General features: G+C 71.3%; 11 non-coding genes across 11 annotated transcripts; all 11 read left to right on the forward strand.

Moving 5' to 3' along the window:
* Positions 1 to 1,749: 1,749 nt before the first annotated feature.
* LOC147343253 (5S ribosomal RNA) lies at positions 1,750 to 1,867 on the forward strand. The gene has a single exon (XR_015157226.1). It is a non-coding gene; the product is annotated as a 5S ribosomal RNA (ribosomal RNA).
* Positions 1,868 to 3,891: 2,024 nt separating this feature from the next.
* Positions 3,892 to 4,010, forward strand: LOC147343254 (5S ribosomal RNA). Its single transcript, XR_015157287.1, has one exon. It is a non-coding gene; the product is annotated as a 5S ribosomal RNA (ribosomal RNA).
* Positions 4,011 to 6,052: 2,042 nt separating this feature from the next.
* On the forward strand, positions 6,053 to 6,170 carry LOC147343255 (5S ribosomal RNA). The gene has a single exon (XR_015157225.1). It is a non-coding gene; the product is annotated as a 5S ribosomal RNA (ribosomal RNA).
* A 2,011-nt stretch (positions 6,171 to 8,181) lies between these two features.
* LOC147343256 (5S ribosomal RNA) lies at positions 8,182 to 8,300 on the forward strand. Its single transcript, XR_015157288.1, has one exon. It is a non-coding gene; the product is annotated as a 5S ribosomal RNA (ribosomal RNA).
* A 2,041-nt stretch (positions 8,301 to 10,341) lies between these two features.
* LOC147343257 (5S ribosomal RNA) lies at positions 10,342 to 10,460 on the forward strand. Its single transcript, XR_015157204.1, has one exon. It is a non-coding gene; the product is annotated as a 5S ribosomal RNA (ribosomal RNA).
* A 2,038-nt stretch (positions 10,461 to 12,498) lies between these two features.
* LOC147343258 (5S ribosomal RNA) lies at positions 12,499 to 12,617 on the forward strand. Its single transcript, XR_015157205.1, has one exon. It is a non-coding gene; the product is annotated as a 5S ribosomal RNA (ribosomal RNA).
* Positions 12,618 to 14,627: 2,010 nt separating this feature from the next.
* On the forward strand, positions 14,628 to 14,746 carry LOC147343259 (5S ribosomal RNA). Its single transcript, XR_015157206.1, has one exon. It is a non-coding gene; the product is annotated as a 5S ribosomal RNA (ribosomal RNA).
* A 2,043-nt stretch (positions 14,747 to 16,789) lies between these two features.
* On the forward strand, positions 16,790 to 16,908 carry LOC147343260 (5S ribosomal RNA). Its single transcript, XR_015157219.1, has one exon. It is a non-coding gene; the product is annotated as a 5S ribosomal RNA (ribosomal RNA).
* A 2,041-nt stretch (positions 16,909 to 18,949) lies between these two features.
* LOC147343261 (5S ribosomal RNA) lies at positions 18,950 to 19,068 on the forward strand. Its single transcript, XR_015157218.1, has one exon. It is a non-coding gene; the product is annotated as a 5S ribosomal RNA (ribosomal RNA).
* A 2,044-nt stretch (positions 19,069 to 21,112) lies between these two features.
* Positions 21,113 to 21,231, forward strand: LOC147343262 (5S ribosomal RNA). Its single transcript, XR_015157207.1, has one exon. It is a non-coding gene; the product is annotated as a 5S ribosomal RNA (ribosomal RNA).
* Positions 21,232 to 23,276: 2,045 nt separating this feature from the next.
* Positions 23,277 to 23,395, forward strand: LOC147343263 (5S ribosomal RNA). The gene has a single exon (XR_015157221.1). It is a non-coding gene; the product is annotated as a 5S ribosomal RNA (ribosomal RNA).
* The last annotated feature ends 1,329 nt before the right edge of the window (positions 23,396 to 24,724 follow it).

Below are 24,724 nucleotides of genomic sequence, written 5' to 3' on the forward strand. Positions count from 1 at the left end.
GCGGGGCCCCGGCCCCAGCCCCCGCCGCAGCCGCAGCCCCCGGCCCGTCCCCAGCCCCACCCCTCGACGCATCCTCGCAGGCAACCGCTGGGTCTCCCGCAGGCGCGCGCGCACAACACTCACACACACACACACAAAACAGTCACGCACACACACACCCCGCCCCACCGCCGCCGAGAAAGGTCAAGAGCCGGAGACCACAGGTAAGGGAGACGGAGAAAGAGGGAGAGAGAGAGACAGACAGCAAGAGGACCACACAGACTTCCAAACCCCCGGCCGCCACACCCTGTCCCCTCCATTCTGGGTTCCCCCCGGCCCCCAGTCGACCAGACCCCACCGTCGCCCACCGACACACTCACACACACACTCTCACGCACTCACCCTCTGGCCTGGGGGCGGGGGCTGGGTCTCGCCGTAGGTGGCCAAGCCGAAGGGGACCTTTGAGACCTCGGATGCGAGGAAGTCCGGGGGTCCCCACGGGTGATTGCCAGCCCCAGGGCGCTGCGTCCAGCCGGGGCCCGCCGGCCCAAGGCTGACGCCCCCTCCCTTAGGGAAGCTGCTTCTGCCGCACGGCCTCTCTCTGAGGTGTGTCACGGTCTGTGCCAGTGTGTCTATCTCGGAGCGGATGCCATCCCCTGTCCCCTGTCCGTCTCCCGTTCTCCGTCTCTCTGTCAGTCGCTCGGTGTCTCCCTCTCTCTGTCTCTCCCTCCCCGTGTGTGCCTGCGCGCTCGTGTCTGTCTGTCTGTCTGTCTGTCTATCTGTCTGCATCTGCCTCGCGCCGTCTTGGGAGTGTGTCTCTGAACCTTCATCTCTTTCTGTCTCTGTCTCTCCTGACCCCCGGCCTCCCACGGGTGCTATGGCTGTGGCCCTGGCTGCCGCGCTGGCGCCGGCCGGCTGTCTCACGTGGCGTGGGTGCCTGCGAGTGTCTGTGTGTCTGTCCGTGTGCCTGCATGTCGCTCGTCTGCTCCCTCCGGAAGGTCCTGTGCTTGGAGGGCGGCGTGGGGGCAAGGGGGGCCTCGGGAGGGCGAAGGGGCGGGGCGGACGAGCTCTTGGTTCACCGCGCTGGTGGCTCCAGGTGGCTTTGGGCACCGGGCAGGTGCCGGGCAGGATGGGCGCTCAGGGCCACGGCTGGGCTGCGCACAGGCCCGCTGGAGGCTCAGAGGACCGCGGGCCCCAGCGGGCCCGAAGCCAGAGAGCTCCGGGGCCACGTGGCCCTGAGCAGCGAAGGCCTTGGTGGGGTGGCGGGGGGGGGGTGGGGGGGGGGGAGGCGGGGGGAGGGGGGCGGGGCGGGAGGGGGGAGAGGTGGCTGAGGGGGGCGGCGGCCTCCGAGCGGGGCCGGGCCTGGAGGGTCCCAGGGTGGGAGAGCGCCAAGACCTCCGCCCCGCCTCACCCCTCCGCGCCCCTCACCCCACCCCACCCCACCCCACCCCACCCCCACCCCACCCCACCCCACGCCCGATCCGCCGCAGGCATGCCGGGCCGGCTGCTCCGGGTCCAGGGTCCCGGGTCCCGGAAGCCCCGTGGTCCCCCGGGCCGGGCCAGGCGGGTGCTGGCCGGGGGTGGCGGTGTGCGGGGGGCGGAGCGGCGTCGGCCGGCCACACGGCCGCCGGGACTCCGGTCGCGGGTCCGTGCAGCTCAAGTGCAGCGCGCGCTCCGTGGAGAGCTGCGGCCGGCTGGCCCGAGCGGCAGGTCGGAGCGAAAGGCAGGCGCAGCGCAGGGCTCTTAGGGCGCCCGGCGGCAGCCGCCCCCGTCTACGGCCATACCACCCTGAACGCGCCCGATCTCGTCTGATCTCGGAAGCTAAGCAGGGTCGGGCCTGGTTAGTACTTGGATGGGAGACCGCCTGGAATACCGGGTGCTGTAGGCTTTTCTTTCTTTCTTTTTTTTTTTTTGCCTCCCCTCTCCTTTAGCGCCCGCCCCCCACCCCCGCAAGCCCCACCTGCCGCTGGCCCCTCGCACCCCAGCGCGCTCAGAGCGGTCGCCTGCCTTCCAGCCCTCCCGGGGTGGGGTGGCCGGGGCCCGACTCCCGCTGCAGACCTGGGTTGCCTCCGGGCGGCCCGCGAGCCCCTCCGCATTCGGCTTCCAGGAAACCAGAGGACCGGCGAGGGCGGGGGTGGAGGGGGTGCTCTCTCTCTGGGGCTCCCTTGGCAGGCCTCAGGCACTTCTGGGCGGGGCCCCGGCCCCAGCCCCCGCCGCAGCCGCAGCCCCCGGCCCGTCCCCAGCCCCACCCCTCGACGCATCCTCGCAGGCAACCGCTGGGGTCTCCCGCAGGCGCGCGCGCACAACACTCACACACACACACACAAAACAGTCACGCACACACACACCCCGCCCCACCGCCGCCGAGAAAGGTCAAGAGCCGGAGACCACAGGTAAGGGAGACGGAGAAAGAGGGAGAGAGAGAGACAGACAGCAAGAGGACCACACAGACTTCCAAACCCCCCGGCCGCCACACCCTGTCCCCTCCATTCTGGGTTCCCCCCGGCCCCCAGTCGACCAGACCCCACCGTCGCCCACCGACACACTCACACACACACTCTCACGCACTCACCCTCTGGCCTGGGGGCTGGGGCTGGGTCTCGCCGTAGGTGGCCAAGCCGAAGGGGACCTTTGAGACCTCGGATGCGAGGAAGTCCGGGGGTCCCCACGGGTGATTGCCAGCCCCAGGGCGCTGCGTCCAGCCGGGGCCCGCCGGCCCAAGGCTGACGCCCCCTCCCTTAGGGAAGCTGCTTCTGCCGCACGGCCTCTCTCTGAGGTGTGTCACGGTCTGTGCCAGTGTGTCTATCTCGGAGCGGATGCCATCCCCTGTCCCCTGTCCGTCTCCCGTTCTCCGTCTCTCTGTCAGTCGCTCGGTGTCTCCCTCTCTCTGTCTCTCCCTCCCCGTGTGTGCCTGCGCGCTCGTGTCTGTCTGTCTGTCTGTCTGTCTGCATCTGCCTCGCGCCGTCTTGGGAGTGTGTCTCTGAACCTTCATCTCTTTCTGTCTCTGTCTCTCCTGACCCCCGGCCTCCCACGGGTGCTATGGCTGTGGCCCTGGCTGCCGCGCTGGCGCCGGCCGGCTGTCTCACGTGGCGTGGGTGCCTGCGAGTGTCTGTGTGTCTGTCCGTGTGCCTGCATGTCGCTCGTCTGCTCCCTCCGGAAGGTCCTGTGCTTGGAGGGCGGCGTGGGGGCAAGGGGGGCCTCGGGAGGGCGAAGGGGCGGGGCGGACGAGCTCTTGGTTCACCGCGCTGGTGGCTCCAGGTGGCTTTGGGCACCGGGCAGGTGCCGGGCAGGATGGGCGCTCAGGGCCACGGCTGGGCTGCGCACAGGCCCGCTGGAGGCTAAGACGACCGCGGGCCCCAGCGGGCCCCGAAGCCAGAGAGCTCCCGGGGCCACGTGGCCCTGAGCAGCGAAGGCCTTGGTGGGGTGGCGGGGGGGGGGTGGGGGGGGGGGAGGCGGGGGGAGGGGGCGGGGCGGGGAGGGGGGAGAGGTGGCTGAGGGGGGCGGCGGCCTCCGAGCGGGGCCGGGCCTGGAGGGTCCCAGGGTGGGAGAGCGCCAAGACCTCCGCCCCGCCTCACCCCTCCGCGCCCCTCACCCCACCCCACCCCACCCCACCCCACGCCCGATCCGCCGCAGGCATGCCGGGCCGGCTGCTCCGGGTCCAGGGTCCCGGGTCCCGGAAGCCCCGTGGTCCCCCGGGCCGGGCCAGGCGGGTGCTGGCCGGGGGTGGCGGTGTGCGGGGGGCGGAGCGGCGTCGGCCGGCCACACGGCCGCCGGGACTCCGGTCGCGGGTCGTGCAGCTCAAGTGCAGCGCGCGCTCCGTGGAGAGCTGCGGCCGGCTGGCCCGAGCGGCAGGTCGGAGCGAAAGGCAGGCGCAGCGCAGGGCTCTTAGGGCGCCCGGCGGCAGCCGCCCCCGTCTACGGCCATACCACCCTGAACGCGCCCGATCTCGTCTGATCTCGGAAGCTAAGCAGGGTCGGGCCTGGTTAGTACTTGGATGGGAGACCGCCTGGGAATACCGGGTGCTGTAGGCTTTTCTTTCTTTCTTTTTTTTTTTTTGCCTCCCCTCTCCTTTAGCGCCCGCCCCCCACCCCCGCAAGCCCCACCTGCCGCTGGCCCCTCGCACCCCAGCGCGCTCAGAGCGGTCGCCTGCCTTCCAGCCCCTCCCGGGGTGGGTGGCCGGGGCCCCGACTCCCGCTGCAGACCTGGGTGCCTCCGGGCGGCCCGCGAGCCCTCCGCATTCGGCTTCCAGGAAACCAGAGGACCGGCGAGGGCGGGGGTGGAGGGGGTGCTCTCTCTCTGGGGCTCCCTTGGCAGGCCTCAGGCACTTCTGGGCGGGGCCCCGGCCCCAGCCCCCGCCGCAGCCGCAGCCCCCGGCCCGTCCCCAGCCCCACCCCTCGACGCATCCTCGCAGGCAACCGCTGGGTCTCCCGCAGGCGCGCGCGGCCACAACACTCACACACACACACACAAAACAGTCACGCACACACACACCCGCCCCACCGCCGCCGAGAAAGGTCAAGAGCCGGAGACCACAGGTAAGGGAGACGGAGAAAGAGGGAGAGAGAGAGACAGACAGCAAGAGGACCACACAGACTTCCAAACCCCCGGCCGCCACAACCCTGTCCCCTCCATTCTGGGTTCCCCCCGGCCCCCAGTCGACCAGACCCCACCGTCGCCCACCGACACACTCACACACACACTCTCACGCACTCACCCCTCTGGCCTGGGGGCGGGGGCTGGGTCTCGCCGTAGGTGGCCAAGCCGAAGGGGACCTTTGAGACCTCGGATGCGAGGAAGTCCGGGGGTCCCCACGGTGATTGCCAGCCCCAGGGCGCTGCGTCCAGCCGGGCCCGCCGGCCCAAGGCTGACGCCCCCTCCCTTAGGGAAGCTGCTTCTGCCGCACGGCCTCTCTCTGAGGTGTGTCACGGTCTGTGCCAGTGTGTCTATCTCGGAGCGGATGCCATCCCCTGTCCCCTGTCCGTCTCCCGTTCTCCGTCTCTCTGTCAGTCGCTCGGTGTCTCCCTCTCTCTGTCTCTCCCTCCCCGTGTGTGCCTGCGCGCTCGTGTCTGTCTGTCTGTCTGTCTGTCTGCATCTGCCTCGCGCCGTCTTGGGAGTGTGTCTCTGAACCTTCATCTCTTTCTGTCTCTGTCTCTCCTGACCCCCGGCCTCCCACGGGTGCTATGGCTGTGGCCCTGGCTGCCGCGCTGGCGCCGGCCGGCTGTCTCACGTGGCGTGGGTGCCTGCGAGTGTCTGTGTGTCTGTCCGTGTGCCTGCATGTCGCTCGTCTGCTCCTCCGGAAGGTCCTGTGCTTGGGAGGGCGGCGTGGGGGCAAGGGGGGCCTCGGGAGGGCGAAGGGGCGGGGCGGACGAGCTCTTGGTTCACCGCGCTGGTGGCTCCAGGTGGCTTTGGGCACCGGGCAGGTGCCGGGCAGGATGGGCGCTCAGGGCCACGGCTGGGCTGCGCACAGGCCCGCTGGAGGCTCAGAGGACCGCGGGCCCCAGCGGGCCCCGAAGCCAGAGAGCTCCGGGGCCACGTGGCCCTGAGCAGCGAAGGCATTGGTGGGGTGGCGGGGGGGGGGGGGGGGGGGGGAGGCGGGGGGAGGGGGGCGGGGCGGGGAGGGGGGAGAGGTGGCTGAGGGGGGCGGCGGCCTCCGAGCGGGGCCGGGCCTGGAGGGTCCCAGGGTGGGAGAGCGCCAAGACCTCCGCCCCGCCTCACCCCTCCGCGCCCCTCACCCCACCCCACCCCACCCCACCCCACCCCACCCCACCCCACCCCACGCCCGATCCGCCGCAGGCATGCCGGGCCGGCTGCTCCGGGTCCAGGGTCCCGGGTCCCGGAAGCCCCGTGGTCCCCCGGGCCGGGCCAGGCGGGTGCTGGCCGGGGGTGGCGGTGTGCGGGGGGCGGAGCGGCGTCGGCCGGCCACACGGCCGCCGGGACTCCGGTCGCGGGTCGTGCAGCTCAAGTGCAGCGCGCGCTCCGTGGAGAGCTTGCGGCCGGCTGGCCCGAGCGGCAGGTCGGAGCGAAAGGCAGGCGCAGCGCAGGGCTCTTAGGGCGCCCGGCGGCAGCCGCCCCCGTCTACGGCCATACCACCCTGAACGCGCCCGATCTCGTCTGATCTCGGAAGCTAAGCAGGGTCGGGCCTGGTTAGTACTTGATGGGAGACCGCCTGGGAATACCGGGTGCTGTAGGCTTTTCTTTCTTTCTTTTTTTTTTTTTGCCTCCCCTCTCCTTTAGCGCCCGCCCCCCACCCCCGCAAGCCCCACCTGCCGCTGGCCCTCGCACCCCAGCGCGCTCAGAGCGGTCGCCTGCCTTCCAGCCCCTCCCGGGGTGGGTGGCCGGGGCCCCGACTCCCGCTGCAGACCTGGGTTGCCTCCGGGCGGCCCGCGAGCCCCTCCGCATTCGGCTTCCAGGAAACCAGAGGACCGGCGAGGGCGGGGGTGGAGGGGGTGCTCTCTCTCTGGGGCTCCCTTGGCAGGCCTCAGGCACTTCTGGGCGGGGCCCCGGCCCCAGCCCCCGCCGCAGCCGCAGCCCCCGGCCCGTCCCCAGCCCCACCCCTCGACGCATCCTCGCAGGCAACCGCTGGGTCTCCCGCAGGCGCGCGCGCACAACACTCACACACACACACACAAAACAGTCACGCACACACACACCCCGCCCCACCGCCGCCGAGAAAGGTCAAGAGCCGGAGACCACAGGTAAGGGAGACGGAGAAAGAGGGAGAGAGAGAGACAGACAGCAAGAGGACCACACAGACTTCCAAACCCCCGGCCGCCACACCCTGTCCCCTCCATTCTGGGTTCCCCCCGGCCCCCAGTCGACCAGACCCCACCGTCGCCCACCGACACACTCACACACACACTCTCACGCACTCACCCTCTGGCCTGGGGGCGGGGGCTGGGTCTCGCCGTAGGTGGCCAAGCCGAAGGGGACCTTTGAGACCTCGGATGCGAGGAAGTCCGGGGGTCCCCACGGGTGATTGCCAGCCCCAGGGCGCTGCGTCCAGCCGGGGCCCGCCGGCCCAAGGCTGACGCCCCCTCCCTTAGGGAAGCTGCTTCTGCCGCACGGCCTCTCTCTGAGGTGTGTCACGGTCTGTGCCAGTGTGTCTATCTCGGAGCGGATGCCATCCCCTGTCCCCTGTCCGTCTCCCGTTCTCCGTCTCTCTGTCAGTCGCTCGGTGTCTCCCTCTCTCTGTCTCTCCCTCCCCGTGTGTGCCTGCGCGCTCGTGTCTGTCTGTCTGTCTGTCTGTCTGCATCTGCCTCGCGCCGTCTTGGGAGTGTGTCTCTGAACCTTCATCTCTTTCTGTCTCTGTCTCTCCTGACCCCCGGCCTCCCACGGGTGCTATGGCTGTGGCCCTGGCTGCCGCGCTGGCGCCGGCCGGCTGTCTCACGTGGCGTGGGTGCCTGCGAGTGTCTGTGTGTCTGTCCGTGTGCCTGCATGTCGCTCGTCTGCTCCCTCCGGAAGGTCCTGTGCTTGGAGGGCGGCGTGGGGGCAAGGGGGGCCTCGGGAGGGCGAAGGGGCGGGGCGGACGAGCTCTTGGTTCACCGCGCTGGTGGCTCCAGGTGGCTTTGGGCACCGGGCAGGTGCCGGGCAGGATGGGCGCTCAGGGCCACGGCTGGGCTGCGCACAGGCCCGCTGGAGGCTCAGAGGACCGCGGGCCCCAGCGGGCCCCGAAGCCAGAGAGCTCCGGGGCCACGTGGCCCTGAGCAGCGAAGGCCTTGGTGGGGTGGGAGGGGGGGCGGGGCGGGGAGGGGGGAGAGGTGGCTGAGGGGGGCGGCGGCCTCCGAGCGGGGCCGGGCCTGGAGGGTCCCAGGGTGGGAGAGCGCCAAGACCTCCGCCCCGCCTCACCCCTCCGCGCCCCTCACCCCACCCCACCCCACCCCACCCCACCCCACCCCACCCCACCCCACGCCCGATCCGCCGCAGGCATGCCGGGCCGGCTGCTCCGGGTCCAGGGTCCCGGGTCCCGGAAGCCCCGTGGTCCCCCGGGCCGGGCCAGGCGGGTGCTGGCCGGGGGTGGCGGTGTGCGGGGGGCGGAGCGGCGTCGGCCGGCCACACGGCCGCCGGGACTCCGGTCGCGGGTCGTGCAGCTCAAGTGCAGCGCGCGCTCCGTGGAGAGCTGCGGCCGGCTGGCCCGAGCGGCAGGTCGGAGCGAAAGGCAGGCGCAGCGCAGGGCTCTTAGGGCGCCCGGCGGCAGCCGCCCCCGTCTACGGCCATACCACCCTGAACGCGCCCGATCTCGTCTGATCTCGGAAGCTAAGCAGGGTCGGGCCTGGTTAGTACTTGGATGGGAGACCGCCTGGGAATACCGGGTGCTGTAGGCTTTTCTTTCTTTCTTTTTTTTTTTTTGCCTCCCCTCTCCTTTAGCGCCCGCCCCCCACCCCCGCAAGCCCCACCTGCCGCTGGCCCCTCGCACCCCAGCGCGCTCAGAGCGGTCGCCTGCCTTCCAGCCCCTCCCGGGGTGGGTGGCCGGGGCCCCGACTCCCGCTGCAGACCTGGGTTGCCTCCGGGCGGCCCGCGAGCCCCTCCGCATTCGGCTTCCAGGAAACCAGAGGACCGGCGAGGGCGGGGGTGGAGGGGGTGCTCTCTCTCTGGGGCTCCCTTGGCAGGCCTCAGGCACTTCTGGGCGGGGCCCCGGCCCCAGCCCCCGCCGCAGCCGCAGCCCCCGGCCCGTCCCCAGCCCCACCCCTCGACGCATCCTCGCAGGCAACCGCTGGGTCTCCCGCAGGCGCGCGCGCACAACACTCACACACACACACACAAAACAGTCACGCACACACACACCCCGCCCCACCGCCGCCGAGAAAGGTCAAGAGCCGGAGACCACAGGTAAGGGAGACGGAGAAAGAGGGAGAGAGAGAGACAGACAGCAAGAGGACCACACAGACTTCCAAACCCCCGGCCGCCACACCCTGTCCCCTCCATTCTGGGTTCCCCCCGGCCCCCAGTCGACCAGACCCCACCGTCGCCCACCGACACACTCACACACACACTCTCACGCACTCACCCTCTGGCCTGGGGGCGGGGGCTGGGTCTCGCCGTAGGTGGCCAAGCCGAAGGGGACCTTTGAGACCTCGGATGCGAGGAAGTCCGGGGGTCCCCACGGGTGATTGCCAGCCCCAGGGCGCTGCGTCCAGCCGGGGCCCGCCGGCCCAAGGCTGACGCCCCCTCCCTTAGGGAAGCTGCTTCTGCCGCACGGCCTCTCTCTGAGGTGTGTCACGGTCTGTGCCAGTGTGTCTATCTCGGAGCGGATGCCATCCCCTGTCCCCTGTCCGTCTCCCGTTCTCCGTCTCTCTGTCAGTCGCTCGGTGTCTCCCTCTCTCTGTCTCTCCCTCCCCGTGTGTGCCTGCGCGCTCGTGTCTGTCTGTCTGTCTGTCTGTCTGCATCTGCCTCGCGCCGTCTTGGGAGTGTGTCTCTGAACCTTCATCTCTTTCTGTCTCTGTCTCTCCTGACCCCCGGCCTCCCACGGGTGCTATGGCTGTGGCCCTGGCTGCCGCGCTGGCGCCGGCCGGCTGTCTCACGTGGCGTGGGTGCCTGCGAGTGTCTGTGTGTCTGTCCGTGTGCCTGCATGTCGCTCGTCTGCTCCCTCCGGAAGGTCCTGTGCTTGGAGGGCGGCGTGGGGGCAAGGGGGGCCTCGGGAGGGCGAAGGGGCGGGGCGGACGAGCTCTTGGTTCACCGCGCTGGTGGCTCCAGGTGGCTTTGGGCACCGGGCAGGTGCCGGGCAGGATGGGCGCTCAGGGCCACGGCTGGGCTGCGCACAGGCCCGCTGGAGGCTCAGAGGACCGCGGGCCCCAGCGGGCCCCGAAGCCAGAGAGCTTCCGGGGCCACGTGGCCCTGAGCAGCGAAGGCATTGGTGGGGTGGCGGGGGGGGGGGGGGGGGGGGAGGCGGGGGGAGGGGGGCGGGGCGGGGAGGGGGAGAGGTGGCTGAGGGGGGCGGCGGCCTCCGAGCGGGGCCGGGCCTGGAGGGTCCCAGGGTGGGAGAGCGCCAAGACCTCCGCCCCGCCTCACCCCTCCGCGCCCCTCACCCCACCCCACCCCACCCCACCCCACCCCACCCCACCCCACCCCACGCCCGATCCGCCGCAGGCATGCCGGGCCGGCTGCTCCGGGTCCAGGGTCCCGGGTCCCGGAAGCCCCGTGGTCCCCCGGGCCGGGCCAGGCGGGTGCTGGCCGGGGGTGGCGGTGTGCGGGGGGCGGAGCGGCGTCGGCCGGCCACACGGCCGCCGGGACTCCGGTCGCGGGTCGTGCAGCTCAAGTGCAGCGCGCGCTCCGTGGAGAGCTGCGGCCGGCTGGCCCGAGCGGCAGGTCGGAGCGAAAGGCAGGCGCAGCGCAGGGCTCTTAGGGCGCCCGGCGGCAGCCGCCCCCGTCTACGGCCATACCACCCTGAACGCGCCCGATCTCGTCTGATCTCGGAAGCTAAGCAGGGTCGGGCCTGGTTAGTACTTGGATGGGAGACCGCCTGGGAATACCGGGTGCTGTAGGCTTTTCTTTCTTTCTTTTTTTTTTTTTTGCCTCCCCTCTCCTTTAGCGCCCGCCCCCCACCCCCGCAAGCCCCACCTGCCGCTGGCCCCTCGCACCCCAGCGCGCTCAGAGCGGTCGCCTGCCTTCCAGCCCCTCCCGGGGTGGGTGGCCGGGGCCCCGACTCCCGCTGCAGACCTGGGTTGCCTCCGGGCGGCCCGCGAGCCCCTCCGCATTCGGCTTCCAGGAAACCAGAGGACCGGCGAGGGCGGGGGTGGAGGGGGTGCTCTCTCTCTGGGGCTCCCTTGGCAGGCCTCAGGCACTTCTGGGCGGGGCCCCGGCCCAGCCCCCGCCGCAGCCGCAGCCCCCGGCCCGTCCCCAGCCCCACCCCTCGACGCATCCTCGCAGGCAACCGCTGGGTCTCCCGCAGGCGCGCGCGCACAACACTCACACACACACACACAAAACAGTCACGCACACACACACCCCGCCCCACCGCCGCCGAGAAAGGTCAAGAGCCGGAGACCACAGGTAAGGGAGACGGAGAAAGAGGGAGAGAGAGAGACAGACAGCAAGAGGACCACACAGACTTCCAAACCCCCGGCCGCCACACCCTGTCCCCCTCCATTCTGGGTTCCCCCGGCCCCCAGTCGACCAGACCCCACCGTCGCCCACCGACACACTCACACACACACTCTCACGCACTCACCCTCTGGCCTGGGGGCGGGGGCTGGGTCTCGCCGTAGGTGGCCAAGCCGAAGGGGACCTTTGAGACCTCGGATGCGAGGAAGTCCGGGGGTCCCCACGGGTGATTGCCAGCCCCAGGGCGCTGCGTCCAGCCGGGGCCCGCCGGCCCAAGGCTGACGCCCCCTCCCTTAGGGAAGCTGCTTCTGCCGCACGGCCTCTCTCTGAGGTGTGTCACGGTCTGTGCCAGTGTGTCTATCTCGGAGCGGATGCCATCCCCTGTCCCCTGTCCGTCTCCCGTTCTCCGTCTCTCTGTCAGTCGCTCGGTGTCTCCCTCTCTCTGTCTCTCCCTCCCCGTGTGTGCCTGCGCGCTCGTGTCTGTCTGTCTGTCTGTCTGTCTGCATCTGCCTCGCGCCGTCTTGGGAGTGTGTCTCTGAACCTTCATCTCTTTCTGTCTCTGTCTCTCCTGACCCCCGGCCTCCCACGGGTGCTATGGCTGTGGCCCTGGCTGCCGCGCTGGCGCCGGCCGGCTGTCTCACGTGGCGTGGGTGCCTGCGAGTGTCTGTGTGTCTGTCCGTGTGCCTGCATGTCGCTCGTCTGCTCCCTCCGGAAGGTCCTGTGCTTGGAGGGCGGCGTGGGGGCAAGGGGGCCTCGGGAGGGCGAAGGGGCGGGGCGGACGAGCTCTTGGTTCACCGCGCTGGTGGCTCCAGGTGGCTTTGGGCACCGGGCAGGTGCCGGGCAGGATGGGCGCTCAGGGCCACGGCTGGGCTGCGCACAGGCCCGCTGGAGGCTCAGAGGACCGCGGGCCCCAGCGGGCCCCGAAGCCAGAGAGCTCCGGGGCCACGTGGCCTGAGCAGCGAAGGCCTTGGTGGGGTGGCGGGGGGGGTGGGGGGGGGGGAGGCGGGGGGAGGGGGGCGGGGCGGGGAGGGGGAGAGGTGGCTGAGGGGGGCGGCGGCCTCCGAGCGGGGCCGGGCCTGGAGGGTCCCAGGGTGGGAGAGCGCCAAGACCTCCGCCCCGCCTCACCCCTCCGCGCCCCTCACCCCACCCCACCCCACCCCACCCCACCCCACCCCACCCCACCCCACGCCCGATCCGCCGCAGGCATGCCGGGCCGGCTGCTCCGGGTCCAGGGTCCCGGGTCCCGGAAGCCCCGTGGTCCCCCGGGCCGGGCCAGGCGGGTGCTGGCCGGGGTGGCGGTGTGCGGGGGGCGGAGCGGCGTCGGCCGGCCACAACGGCCGCCGGGACTCCGGTCGCGGGTCGTGCAGCTCAAGTGCAGCGCGCGCTCCGTGGAGAGCTGCGGCCGGCTGGCCCGAGCGGCAGGTCGGAGCGAAAGGCAGGCGCAGCGCAGGGCTCTTAGGGCGCCCGGCGGCAGCCGCCCCCGTCTACGGCCATACCACCCTGAACGCGCCCGATCTCGTCTGATCTCGGAAGCTAAGCAGGGTCGGGCCTGGTTAGTACTTGGATGGGAGACCGCCTGGGAATACCGGGTGCTGTAGGCTTTTCTTCTTTCTTTTTTTTTTTTTTTGCCTCCCCTCTCCTTTAGCGCCCGCCCCCCACCCCCGCAAGCCCCACCTGCCGCTGGCCCCTCGCACCCCAGCGCGCTCAGAGCGGTCGCCTGCCTTCCAGCCCCTCCCGGGGTGGGTGGCCGGGGCCCCGACTCCCGCTGCAGACCTGGGTTGCCTCCGGGCGGCCCGCGAGCCCCTCCGCATTCGGCTTCCAGGAAACCAGAGGACCGGCGAGGGCGGGGGTGGAGGGGGTGCTCTCTCTCTGGGGCTCCCTTGGCAGGCCTCAGGCACTTCTGGCGGGGCCCCGGCCCCAGCCCCCGCCGCAGCCGCAGCCCCCGGCCCGTCCCCAGCCCCACCCCTCGACGCATCCTCGCAGGCAACCGCTGGGTCTCCCGCAGGCGCGCGCGCACAACACTCACACACACACACACAAAACAGTCACGCACACACACACCCCGCCCCACCGCCGCCGAGAAAGGTCAAGAGCCGGAGACCACAGGTAAGGGAGACGGAGAAAGAGGGAGAGAGAGAGACAGACAGCAAGAGGACCACACAGACTTCCAAACCCCCGGCCGCCACACCCTGTCCCCTCCATTCTGGGTTCCCCCCGGCCCCCAGTCGACCAGACCCCACCGTCGCCCACCGACACACTCACACACACACTCTCACGCACTCACCCTCTGGCCTGGGGGCGGGGGCTGGGTCTCGCCGTAGGTGGCCAAGCCGAAGGGGACCTTTGAGACCTCGGATGCGAGGAAGTCCGGGGGTCCCCACGGGTGATTGCCAGCCCCAGGCGCTGCGTCCAGCCGGGGCCCGCCGGCCCAAGGCTGACGCCCCCTCCCTTAGGGAAGCTGCTTCTGCCGCACGGCCTCTCTCTGAGGTGTGTCACGGTCTGTGCCAGTGTGTCTATCTCGGAGCGGATGCCATCCCCTGTCCCCTGTCCGTCTCCCGTTCTCCGTCTCTCTGTCAGTCGCTCGGTGTCTCCCTCTCTCTGTCTCTCCCTCCCCGTGTGTGCCTGCGCGCTCGTGTCTGTCTGTCTGTCTGTCTGTCTGCATCTGCCTCGCGCCGTCTTGGGAGTGTGTCTCTGAACCTTCATCTCTTTCTGTCTCTGTCTCTCCTGACCCCCGGCCTCCCACGGGTGCTATGGCTGTGGCCCTGGCTGCCGCGCTGGCGCCGGCCGGCTGTCTCACGTGGCGTGGGTGCCTGCGAGTGTCTGTGTGTCTGTCCGTGTGCCTGCATGTCGCTCGTCTGCTCCCTCCGGAAGGTCCTGTGCTTGGAGGGCGGCGTGGGGGCAAGGGGGGCCTCGGGAGGGCGAAGGGGCGGGGCGGACGAGCTCTTGGTTCACCGCGCTGGTGGCTCCAGGTGGCTTTGGGCACCGGGCAGGTGCCGGGCAGGATGGGCGCTCAGGGCCACGGCTGGGCTGCGCACAGGCCCGCTGGAGGCTCAGAGGACCGCGGGCCCCAGCGGGCCCCGAAGCCAGAGAGCTCCGGGGCCACGTGGCCCTGAGCAGCGAAGGCCTTGGTGGGGTGGAGGGGGGGCGGGGCGGGGAGGGGGGAGAGGTGGCTGAGGGGGGCGGCGGCCTCCGAGCGGGGCCGGGCCTGGAGGGTCCCAGGGTGGGAGAGCGCCAAGACCTCCGCCCCGCCTCACCCCTCCGCGCCCCTCACCCCACCCCACCCCACCCCACCCCACCCCACCCCACCCCACCCCACGCCCGATCCGCCGCAGGCATGCCGGGCCGGCTGCTCCGGGTCCAGGGTCCCGGGTCCCGGAAGCCCCGTGGTCCCCCGGGCCGGGCCAGGCGGGTGCTGGCCGGGGGTGGCGGTGTGCGGGGGGCGGAGCGGCGTCGGCCGGCCACACGGCCGCCGGGACTCCGGTCGCGGGTCGTGCAGCTCAAGTGCAGCGCGCGCTCCGTGGAGAGCTGCGGCCGGCTGGCCCGAGCGGCAGGTCGGAGCGAAAGGCAGGCGCAGCGCAGGGCTCTTAGGGCGCCCGGCGGCAGCCGCCCCCGTCTACGGCCATACCACCCTGAACGCGCCCGATCTCGTCTGATCTCGGAAGCTAAGCAGGGTCGGGCCTGGTTAGTACTTGGATGGGAGACCGCCTGGGAATACCGGGTGCTGTAGGCTTTTCTTTCTTTCTTTTTTTTTTTTTTGCCTCCCCTCTCCTTTAGCGCCCGCCCCCCACCCCCGCAAGCCCCACCTGCCGCTGGCCCCTCGCACCCCAGCGCGCTCAGAGCGGTCGCCTGCCTTCCAGCCCCTCCCGGGGTGGGTGGCCGGGGCCCCGACTCCCGCTGCAGACCTGGGTTGCCTCCGGGCGGCCCGCGAGCCCCTCCGCATTCGGCTTCCAGGAAACCAGAGGACCGGCGAGGGCGGGGGTGGAGGGGGGTGCTCTCTCTCTGGGGCTCCCTTGGCAGGCCTCAGGCACTTCTGGGCGGGGCCCCGGCCCCAGCCCCCGCCGCAGCCGCAGCCCCCGGCCCGTCCCCAGCCCCACCCCTCGACGCATCCTCGCAGGCAACCGCTGGGTCTCCCGCAGGCGCGCGCGCACAACACTCACACACACACACACAAAACAGTCACGCACACACACACCCCGCCCCACCGCCGCCGAGAAAGGTCAAGAGCCGGAGACCACAGGTAAGGGAGACGGAGAAAGAGGGAGAGAGAGAGACAGACAGCAAGAGGGACCACACAGACTTCCAAACCCCCGGCCGCCACACCCTGTCCCCTCCATTCTGGGTTCCCCCCGGCCCCCAGTCGACCAGACCCCACCGTCGCCCACCGACACACTCACACACACACTCTCACGCACTCACCCTCTGGCCTGGGGGCGGGGGCTGGGTCTCGCCGTAGGTGGCCAAGCCGAAGGGGACCTTTGAGACCTCGGATGCGAGGAAGTCCGGGGGTCCCCACGGGTGATTGCCTGCCCCAGGGCGCTGCGTCCAGCCGGGGCCCGCCGGCCCAAGGCTGACGCCCCCTCCCTTAGGGAAGCTGCTTCTGCCGCACGGCCTCTCTCTGAGGTGTGTCACGGTCTGTGCCAGTGTGTCTATCTCGGAGCGGATGCCATCCCCTGTCCCCTGTCCGTCTCCCGTTCTCCGTCTCTCTGTCAGTCGCTCGGTGTCTCCCTCTCTCTGTCTCTCCCTCCCCGTGTGTGCCTGCGCGCTCGTGTCTGTCTGTCTGTCTGTCTGTCTGCATCTGCCTCGCGCCGTCTTGGGAGTGTGTCTCTGAACCTTCATCTCTTTCTGTCTCTGTCTCTCCTGACCCCCGGCCTCCCACGGGTGCTATGGCTGTGGCCCTGGCTGCCGCGCTGGCGCCGGCCGGCTGTCTCACGTGGCGTGGGTGCCTGCGAGTGTCTGTGTGTCTGTCCGTGTGCCTGCATGTCGCTCGTCTGCTCCCTCCGGAAGGTCCTGTGCTTGGAGGGCGGCGTGGGGGCAAGGGGGGCCTCGGGAGGGCGAAGGGGCGGGGCGGACGAGCTCTTGGTTCACCGCGCTGGTGGCTCCAGGTGGCTTTGGGCACCGGGCAGGTGCCGGGCAGGATGGGCGCTCAGGGCCACGGCTGGGCTGCGCACAGGCCCGCTGGAGGCTCAGAGGACCGCGGGCCCCAGCGGGCCCCGAAGCCAGAGAGCTCCGGGGCCACGTGGCCCTGAGCAGCGAAGGCCTTGGTGGGGTGGCGGGGGGGGGGTGGGGGGGGGGGGAGGCGGGGGGAGGGGGGCGGGGGCGGGAGGGGGGAGAGGTGGCTGAGGGGGGCGGCGGCCTCCGAGCGGGGCCGGGCCTGGAGGGTCCCAGGGTGGAGAGCGCCAAGACCTCCGCCCCGCCTCACCCCTCCGCGCCCCTCACCCCACCACCCCACCCACCCCACCCCACCCCACCCCACCCCACGCCCGATCCGCCGCAGGCATGCCGGGCCGGCTGCTCCGGGTCCAGGGTCCCGGGTCCCGGAAGCCCCGTGGTCCCCCGGGCCGGGCCAGGCGGGTGCTGGCCGGGGGTGGCGGTGTGCGGGGGGCGGAGCGGCGTCGGCCGGCCACACGGCCGCCGGGACTCCGGTCGCGGGTCGTGCAGCTCAAGTGCAGCGCGCGCTCCGTGGAGAGCTGCGGCCGGCTGGCCCGAGCGGCAGGTCGGAGCGAAAGGCAGGCGCAGCGCAGGGCTCTTAGGGCGCCCGGCAGCAGCCGCCCCCGTCTACGGCCATACCACCCTGAACGCGCCCGATCTCGTCTGATCTCGGAAGCTAAGCAGGGTCGGGCCTGGTTAGTACTTGGATGGGAGACCGCCTGGGAATACAGGGTGCTGTAGGCTTTTCTTTCTTTCTTTTTTTTTTTTTTGCCTCCCCTCTCCTTTAGCGCCCGCCCCCCACCCCCGCAAGCCCCTCCTGCCGCTGGCCCCTCGCACCCCAGCGCGCTCAGAGCGGTCGCCTGCCTTCCAGCCCCTCCCGGGGTGGGTGGCCGGGGCCCCGACTCCGCTGCAGACCTGGGTTGCCTCCGGGCGGCCCGCGAGCCCCTCCGCATTCGGCTTCCAGGAAACCAGAGGACCGGCGAGGGCGGGGGTGGAGGGGGTGCTCTCTCTCTGGGGCTCCCTTGGCAGGCCTCAGGCACTTCTGGGCGGGGCCCCGGCCCCAGCCCCCGCCGCAGCCGCAGCCCCCAGCCCGTCCCCAGCCCCACCCCTCGACGCATCCTCGCAGGCAACCGCTGGGTCTCCCGCAGGCGCGCGCGCACAACACTCACACACACACACACAAAACAGTCACGCACACACACACCCCGCCCCACCGCCGCCGAGAAAGGTCAAGAGCCGGAGACCACAGGTAAGGGAGACGGAGAAAGAGGGAGAGAGAGAGACAGACAGCAAGAGGACCACACAGACTTCCAAACCCCCGGCCGCCACACCCTGTCCCCTCCATTCTGGGTTCCCCCCGGCCCCCAGTCGACCAGACCCCACCGTCGCCCACCGACACACTCACCACACACACTCTCACGCACTCACCCTCTGGCCTGGGGGCGGGGGCTGGGTCTCGCCGTAGGTGGCCAAGCCGAAGGGGACCTTTGAGACCTCGGATGCGAGGAAGTCCGGGGGTCCCCCACGGTGATTGCCAGCCCCAGGGCGCTGCGTCCAGCCGGGGCCCGCCGGCCCAAGGCTGACGCCCCCTCCCTTAGGGAAGCTGCTTCTGCCGCACGGCCTCTCTCTGAGGTGTGTCACGGTCTGTGCCAGTGTGTCTATCTCGGAGCGGATGCCATCCCCTGTCCCCTGTCCGTCTCCCGTTCTCCGTCTCTCTGTCAGTCGCTCGGTGTCTCCCTCTCTCTGTCTCTCCCTCCCCGTGTGTGCCTGCGCGCTCGTGTCTGTCTGTCTGTCTGTCTGTCTGCATCTGCCTCGCGCCGTCTTGGGAGTGTGTCTCTGAACCTTCATCTCTTTCTGTCTCTGTCTCTCCTGACCCCCGGCCTCCCACGGGTGCTATGGCTGTGGCCCTGGCTGCCGCGCTGGCGCCGGCCGGCTGTCTCACGTGGCGTGGGTGCCTGCGAGTGTCTGTGTGTCTGTCCGTGTGCCTGCATGTCGCTCGTCTGCTCCCTCCGGAAGGTCCTGTGCTTGGAGGGCGGCGTGGGGGCAAGGGGGGCCTCGGGAGGGCGAAGGGGAGGGCGGACGAGCTCTTGGTTCACCGCGCTGGTGGCTCCAGGTGGCTTTGGGCACCGGGCAGGTGCCGGGCAGGATGGGCGCTCAGGGCCACGGCTGGGCTGCGCACAGGCCCGCTGGAGGCTCAGAGGACCGCGGGCCCCAGCGGGCCCCGAAGCCAGAGAGCTCCGGGGCCACGTGGCCCTGAGCAGCGAAGGCCTTGGTGGGGTGGCGGGGGGGGGTGGGGGGGGGGAGGCGGGGGGAGGGGGGCGGGGCGGGGAGGGGGGAGAGGTGGCTGAGGGGGGCGGCGGCCTCCGAGCGGGGCCGGGCCTGGAGGGTCCCAGGGTGGGAGAGCGCCAAGACCTCCGCCCCGCCTCACCCCTCCGCGCCCCTCACCCCACCCCACCCCACCCCACCCCACCCCACCCCACCCCACCCCACGCCCGATCCGCCGCAGGCATGCCGGGCCGGCTGCTCCGGGTCCAGGGTCCCGGGTCCCGGAAGCCCCGTGGTCCCCCGGGCCGGGCCAGGCGGGTGCTGGCCGGGGGTGGCGGTGTGCGGGGGGCGGAGCGGCGTCGGCCGGCCACACGGCCGCCGGGACTCCGGTCGCGGGTCGTGCAGCTCAAGTGCAGCGCGCGCTCCGTGGAGAGCTGCGGCCGGCTGGCCCGAGCGGCAGGTCGGAGCGAAAGGCAGGCGCAGCGCAGGGCTCTTAGGGCGCCCGGCGGCAGCCGCCCCCGTCTACGGCCATACCACCCTGAACGCGCCCGATCTCGTCTGATCTCGGAAGCTAAGCAGGGTCGGGCCTGGTTAGTACTTGGATGGGAGACCGCCTGGGAATACCGGGTGCTGTAGGGCTTTTCTTTCTTTCTTTTTTTTTTTTTGCCTCCCCTCTCCTTTAGCGCCCGCCCCCCACCCCCGCAAGCCCCACCTGCCGCTGGCCCCTCGCACCCCAGCGCGCTCAGAGCGGTCGCCTGCCTTCCAGCCCCTCCCGGGGTGGGTGGCCGGGGCCCCGACTCCCGCTGCAGACCTGGGTTGCCTCCGGGCGGCCCGCGAGCCCCTCCGCATTCGGCTTCCAGGAAACCAGAGGACCGGCGAGGGCGGGGGTGGAGGGGGTGCTCTCTCTCTGGGGCTCCCTTGGCAGGCCTCAGGCACTTCTGGGCGGGGCCCCGGCCCCAGCCCCCGCCGCAGCCGCAGCCCCCGGCCCGTCCCCAGCCCCACCCCTCGACGCATCCTCGCAGGCAACCGCTGGGTCTCCCGCAGGCGCGCGCGCACACACTCACACACACACACACAAAACAGTCACGCACACACACACCCCGCCCCACCGCCGCCGAGAAAGGTCAAGAGCCGGAGACCACAGGTAAGGGAGACGGAGAAAGAGGGAGAGAGAGAGACAGACAGCAAGAGGACCACACAGACTTCCAAACCCCCGGCCGCCACACCCTGTCCCCTCCATTCTGGGTTCCCCCCGGCCCCCAGTCGACCAGACCCCACCGTCGCCCACCGACACACTCACACACACACTCTCACGCACTCACCCTCTGGCCTGGGGGCGGGGGCTGGGTCTCGCCGTAGGTGGCCAAGCCGAAGGGGACCTTTGAGACCTCGGATGCGAGGAAGTCCGGGGGTCCCCACGGGTGATTGCCAGCCCCAGGGCGCTGCGTCCAGCCGGGGCCCGCCGGCCCAAGGCTGACGCCCTCTCCCTTAGGGAAGCTGCTTCTGCCGCACGGCCTCTCTCTGAGGTGTGTCACGGTCTGTGCCAGTGTGTCTATCTCGGAGCGGATGCCATCCCCTGTCCCCTGTCCGTCTCCCGTTCTCCGTCTCTCTGTCAGTCGCTCGGTGTCTCCCTCTCTCTGTCTCTCCCTCCCCGTGTGTGCCTGCGCGCTCGTGTCTGTCTGTCTGTCTGTCTGTCTGCATCTGCCTCGCGCCGTCTTGGGAGTGTGTCTCTGAACCTTCATCTCTTTCTGTCTCTGTCTCTCCTGACCCCCGGCCTCCCACGGGTGCTATGGCTGTGGCCCTGGCTGCCGCGCTGGCGCCGGCCGGCTGTCTCACGTGGCGTGGGTGCCTGCGAGTGTCTGTGTGTCTGTCCGTGTGCCTGCATGTCGCTCGTCTGCTCCCTCCGGAAGGTCCTGTGCTTGGAGGGCGGCGTGGGGGCAAGGGGGGCCTCGGGAGGGCGAAGGGGCGGGGCGGACGAGCTCTTGGTTCACCGCGCTGGTGGCTCCAGGTGGCTTTGGGCACCGGGCAGGTGCCGGGCAGGATGGGCGCTCAGGGCCACGGCTGGGCTGCGCACAGGCCCGCTGGAGGCTCAGAGGACCGCGGGCCCCAGCGGGCCCCGAAGCCAGAGAGCTCCGGGGCCACGTGGCCCTGAGCAGCGAAGGCCTTGGTGGGGTGGCGGGGGGGGGTGGGGGGGGGGGGGAGGCGGGGGGAGGGGGGCGGGGCGGGGAGGGGGGAGAGGTGGCTGAGGGGGGCGGCGGCCTCCGAGCGGGGCCGGGCCTGGAGGGTCCCAGGGTGGGAGAGCGCCAAGACCTCCGCCCCGCCTCACCCCTCCGCGCCCCTCACCCCACCCCACCCCACCCCACCCCACCCCACCCCACCCCACCCCACGCCCGATCCGCCGCAGGCATGCCGGGCCGGCTGCTCCGGGTCCAGGGTCCCGGGTCCCGGAAGCCCCGTGGTCCCCCGGGCCGGGCCAGGCGGGTGCTGGCCGGGGGTGGCGGTGTGCGGGGGGCGGAGCGGCGTCGGCCGGCCACACGGCCGCCGGGACTCCGGTCGCGGGTCGTGCAGCTCAAGTGCAGCGCGCGCTCCGTGGAGAGCTGCGGCCGGCTGGCCCGAGCGGCAGGTCGGAGCGAAAGGCAGGCGCAGCGCAGGGCTCTTAGGGCGCCCGGCGGCAGCCGCCCCCGTCTACGGCCATACCACCCTGAACGCGCCCGATCTCGTCTGATCTCGGAAGCTAAGCAGGGTCGGGCCTGGTTAGTACTTGGATGGGAGACCGCCTGGGAATACCGGGTGCTGTAGGCTTTTCTTTCTTTCTTTTTTTTTTTTTGCCTCCCCTCTCCTTTAGCGCCCGCCCCCCACCCCCGCAAGCCCCACCTGCCGCTGGCCCCTCGCACCCCAGCGCGCTCAGAGCGGTCGCCTGCCTTCCAGCCCCTCCCGGGGTGGGTGGCCGGGGCCCCGACTCCCGCTGCAGACCTGGGTTGCCTCCGGGCGGCCCGCGAGCCCCTCCGCATTCGGCTTCCAGGAAACCAGAGGACCGGCGAGGGCGGGGGTGGAGGGGGTGCTCTCTCTCTGGGGCTCCCTTGGCAGGCCTCAGGCACTTCTGGGCGGGGCCCCGGCCCCAGCCCCCGCCGCAGCCGCAGCCCCCGGCCCGTCCCCAGCCCCACCCCTCGACGCATCCTCGCAGGCAACCGCTGGGTCTCCCGCAGGCGCGCGCGCACAACACTCACACACACACACACAAAACAGTCACGCACACACACACCCCGCCCCACCGCCGCCGAGAAAGGTCAAGAGCCGGAGACCACAGGTAAGGGAGACGGAGAAAGAGGGAGAGAGAGAGACAGACAGCAAGAGGACCACACAGACTTCCAAACCCCCGGCCGCCACACCCTGTCCCCTCCATTCTGGGTTCCCCCCGGCCCCCAGTCGACCAGACCCCACCGTCGCCCACCGACACACTCACACACACACTCTCACGCACTCACCCTCTGGCCTGGGGGCGGGGGCTGGGTCTCGCCGTAGGTGGCCAAGCCGAAGGGGACCTTTGAGACCTCGGATGCGAGGAAGTCCGGGGGTCCCCACGGGTGATTGCCAGCCCCAGGGCGCTGCGTCCAGCCGGGGCCCGCCGGCCCAAGGCTGACGCCCCCTCCCTTAGGGAAGCTGCTTCTGCCGCACGGCCTCTCTCTGAGGTGTGTCACGGTCTGTGCCAGTGTGTCTATCTCGGAGCGGATGCCATCCCCTGTCCCCTGTCCGTCTCCCGTTCTCCGTCTCTCTGTCAGTCGCTCGGTGTCTCCCTCTCTCTGTCTCTCCCTCCCCGTGTGTGCCTGCGCGCTCGTGTCTGTCTGTCTGTCTGTCTGTCTGCATCTGCCTCGCGCCGTCTTGGGAGTGTGTCTCTGAACCTTCATCTCTTTCTGTCTCTGTCTCTCCTGACCCCCGGCCTCCCACGGGTGCTATGGCTGTGGCCCTGGCTGCCGCGCTGGCGCCGGCCGGCTGTCTCACGTGGCGTGGGTGCCTGCGAGTGTCTGTGTGTCTGTCCGTGTGCCTGCATGTCGCTCGTCTGCTCCCTCCGGAAGGTCCTGTGCTTGGAGGGCGGCGTGGGGGCAAGGGGGGCCTCGGGAGGGCGAAGGGGCGGGGCGGACGAGCTCTTGGTTCACCGCGCTGGTGGCTCCAGGTGGCTTTGGGCACCGGGCAGGTGCCGGGCAGGATGGGCGCTCAGGGCCACGGCTGGGCTGCGCACAGGCCCGCTGGAGGCTCAGAGGACCGCGGGCCCCAGCGGGCCCCGAAGCCAGAGAGCTCCGGGGCCACGTGGCCCTGAGCAGCGAAGGCCTTGGTGGGGTGGCGGGGGGGGGGGGGTGGGGGGGGGGAGGCGGGGGGAGGGGGGCGGGGCGGGGAGGGGGGAGAGGTGGCTGAGGGGGGCGGCGGCCTCCGAGCGGGGCCGGGCCTGGAGGGTCCCAGGGTGGGAGAGCGCCAAGACCTCCGCCCCGCCTCACCCCTCCGCGCCCCTCACCCCACCCCACCCCACCCCACCCCACCCCACCCCACCCCACCCCACGCCCGATCCGCCGCAGGCATGCCGGGCCGGCTGCTCCGGGTCCAGGGTCCCGGGTCCCGGAAGCCCCGTGGTCCCCCGGGCCGGGCCAGGCGGGTGCTGGCCGGGGGTGGCGGTGTGCGGGGGGCGGAGCGGCGTCGGCCGGCCACACGGCCGCCGGGACTCCGGTCGCGGGTCGTGCAGCTCAAGTGCAGCGCGCGCTCCGTGGAGAGCTGCGGCCGGCTGGCCCGAGCGGCAGGTCGGAGCGAAAGGCAGGCGCAGCGCAGGGCTCTTAGGGCGCCCGGCGGCAGCCGCCCCCGTCTACGGCCATACCACCCTGAACGCGCCCGATCTCGTCTGATCTCGGAAGCTAAGCAGGGTCGGGCCTGGTTAGTACTTGGATGGGAGACCGCCTGGGAATACAGGGTGCTGTAGGCTTTTCTTTCTTTCTTTTTTTTTTTTTGCCTCCCCTCTCCTTTAGCGCCCGCCCCCCACCCCCGCAAGCCCCACCTGCCGCTGGCCCCTCGCACCCCAGCGCGCTCAGAGCGGTCGCCTGCCTTCCAGCCCCTCCCGGGGTGGGTGGCCGGGGCCCCGACTCCCGCTGCAGACCTGGGTTGCCTCCGGGCGGCCCGCGAGCCCCTCCGCATTCGGCTTCCAGGAAACCAGAGGACCGGCGAGGGCGGGGGTGGAGGGGGTGCTCTCTCTCTGGGGCTCCCTTGGCAGGCCTCAGGCACTTCTGGGCGGGGCCCCGGCCCCAGCCCCCGCCGCAGCCGCAGCCCCCGGCCCGTCCCCAGCCCCACCCCTCGACGCATCCTCGCAGGCAACCGCTGGGTCTCCCGCAGGCGCGCGCGCACAACACTCACACACACACACACAAAACAGTCACGCACACACACACCCCGCCCCACCGCCGCCGAGAAAGGTCAAGAGCCGGAGACCACAGGTAAGGGAGACGGAGAAAGAGGGAGAGAGAGAGACAGACAGCAAGAGGACCACACAGACTTCCAAACCCCCGGCCGCCACACCCTGTCCCCTCCATTCTGGGTTCCCCCCGGCCCCCAGTCGACCAGACCCCACCGTCGCCCACCGACACACTCACACACACACTCTCACGCACTCACCCTCTGGCCTGGGGGCGGGGGCTGGGTCTCGCCGTAGGTGGCCAAGCCGAAGGGGACCTTTGAGACCTCGGATGCGAGGAAGTCCGGGGGTCCCCACGGGTGATTGCCAGCCCCAGGGCGCTGCGTCCAGCCGGGGCCCGCCGGCCCAAGGCTGACGCCCCCTCCCTTAGGGAAGCTGCTTCTGCCGCACGGCCTCTCTCTGAGGTGTGTCACGGTCTGTGCCAGTGTGTCTATCTCGGAGCGGATGCCATTCCCTGTCCCCTGTCCGTCTCCCGTTCTCCGTCTCTCTGTCAGTCGCTCGGTGTCTCCCTCTCTCTGTCTCTCCCTCCCCGTGTGTGCCTGCGCGCTCGTGTCTGTCTGTCTGTCTGTCTGTCTGCATCTGCCTCGCGCCGTCTTGGGAGTGTGTCTCTGAACCTTCATCTCTTTCTGTCTCTGTCTCTCCTGACCCCCGGCCTCCCACGGGTGCTATGGCTGTGGCCCTGGCTGCCGCGCTGGCGCCGGCCGGCTGTCTCACGTGGCGTGGGTGCCTGCGAGTGTCTGTGTGTCTGTCCGTGTGCCTGCATGTCGCTCGTCTGCTCCCTCCGGAAGGTCCTGTGCTTGGAGGGCGGCGTGGGGGCAAGGGGGGCCTCGGGAGGGCGAAGGGGCG

This window comes from Bos grunniens, chromosome 28 (assembly GCF_055505025.1).
Source record: "Bos grunniens cultivar Pamir isolate PY7600 chromosome 28, Bosgru_T2T1.0, whole genome shotgun sequence".
NCBI lineage: Eukaryota > Metazoa > Chordata > Mammalia > Artiodactyla > Bovidae > Bos > Bos grunniens.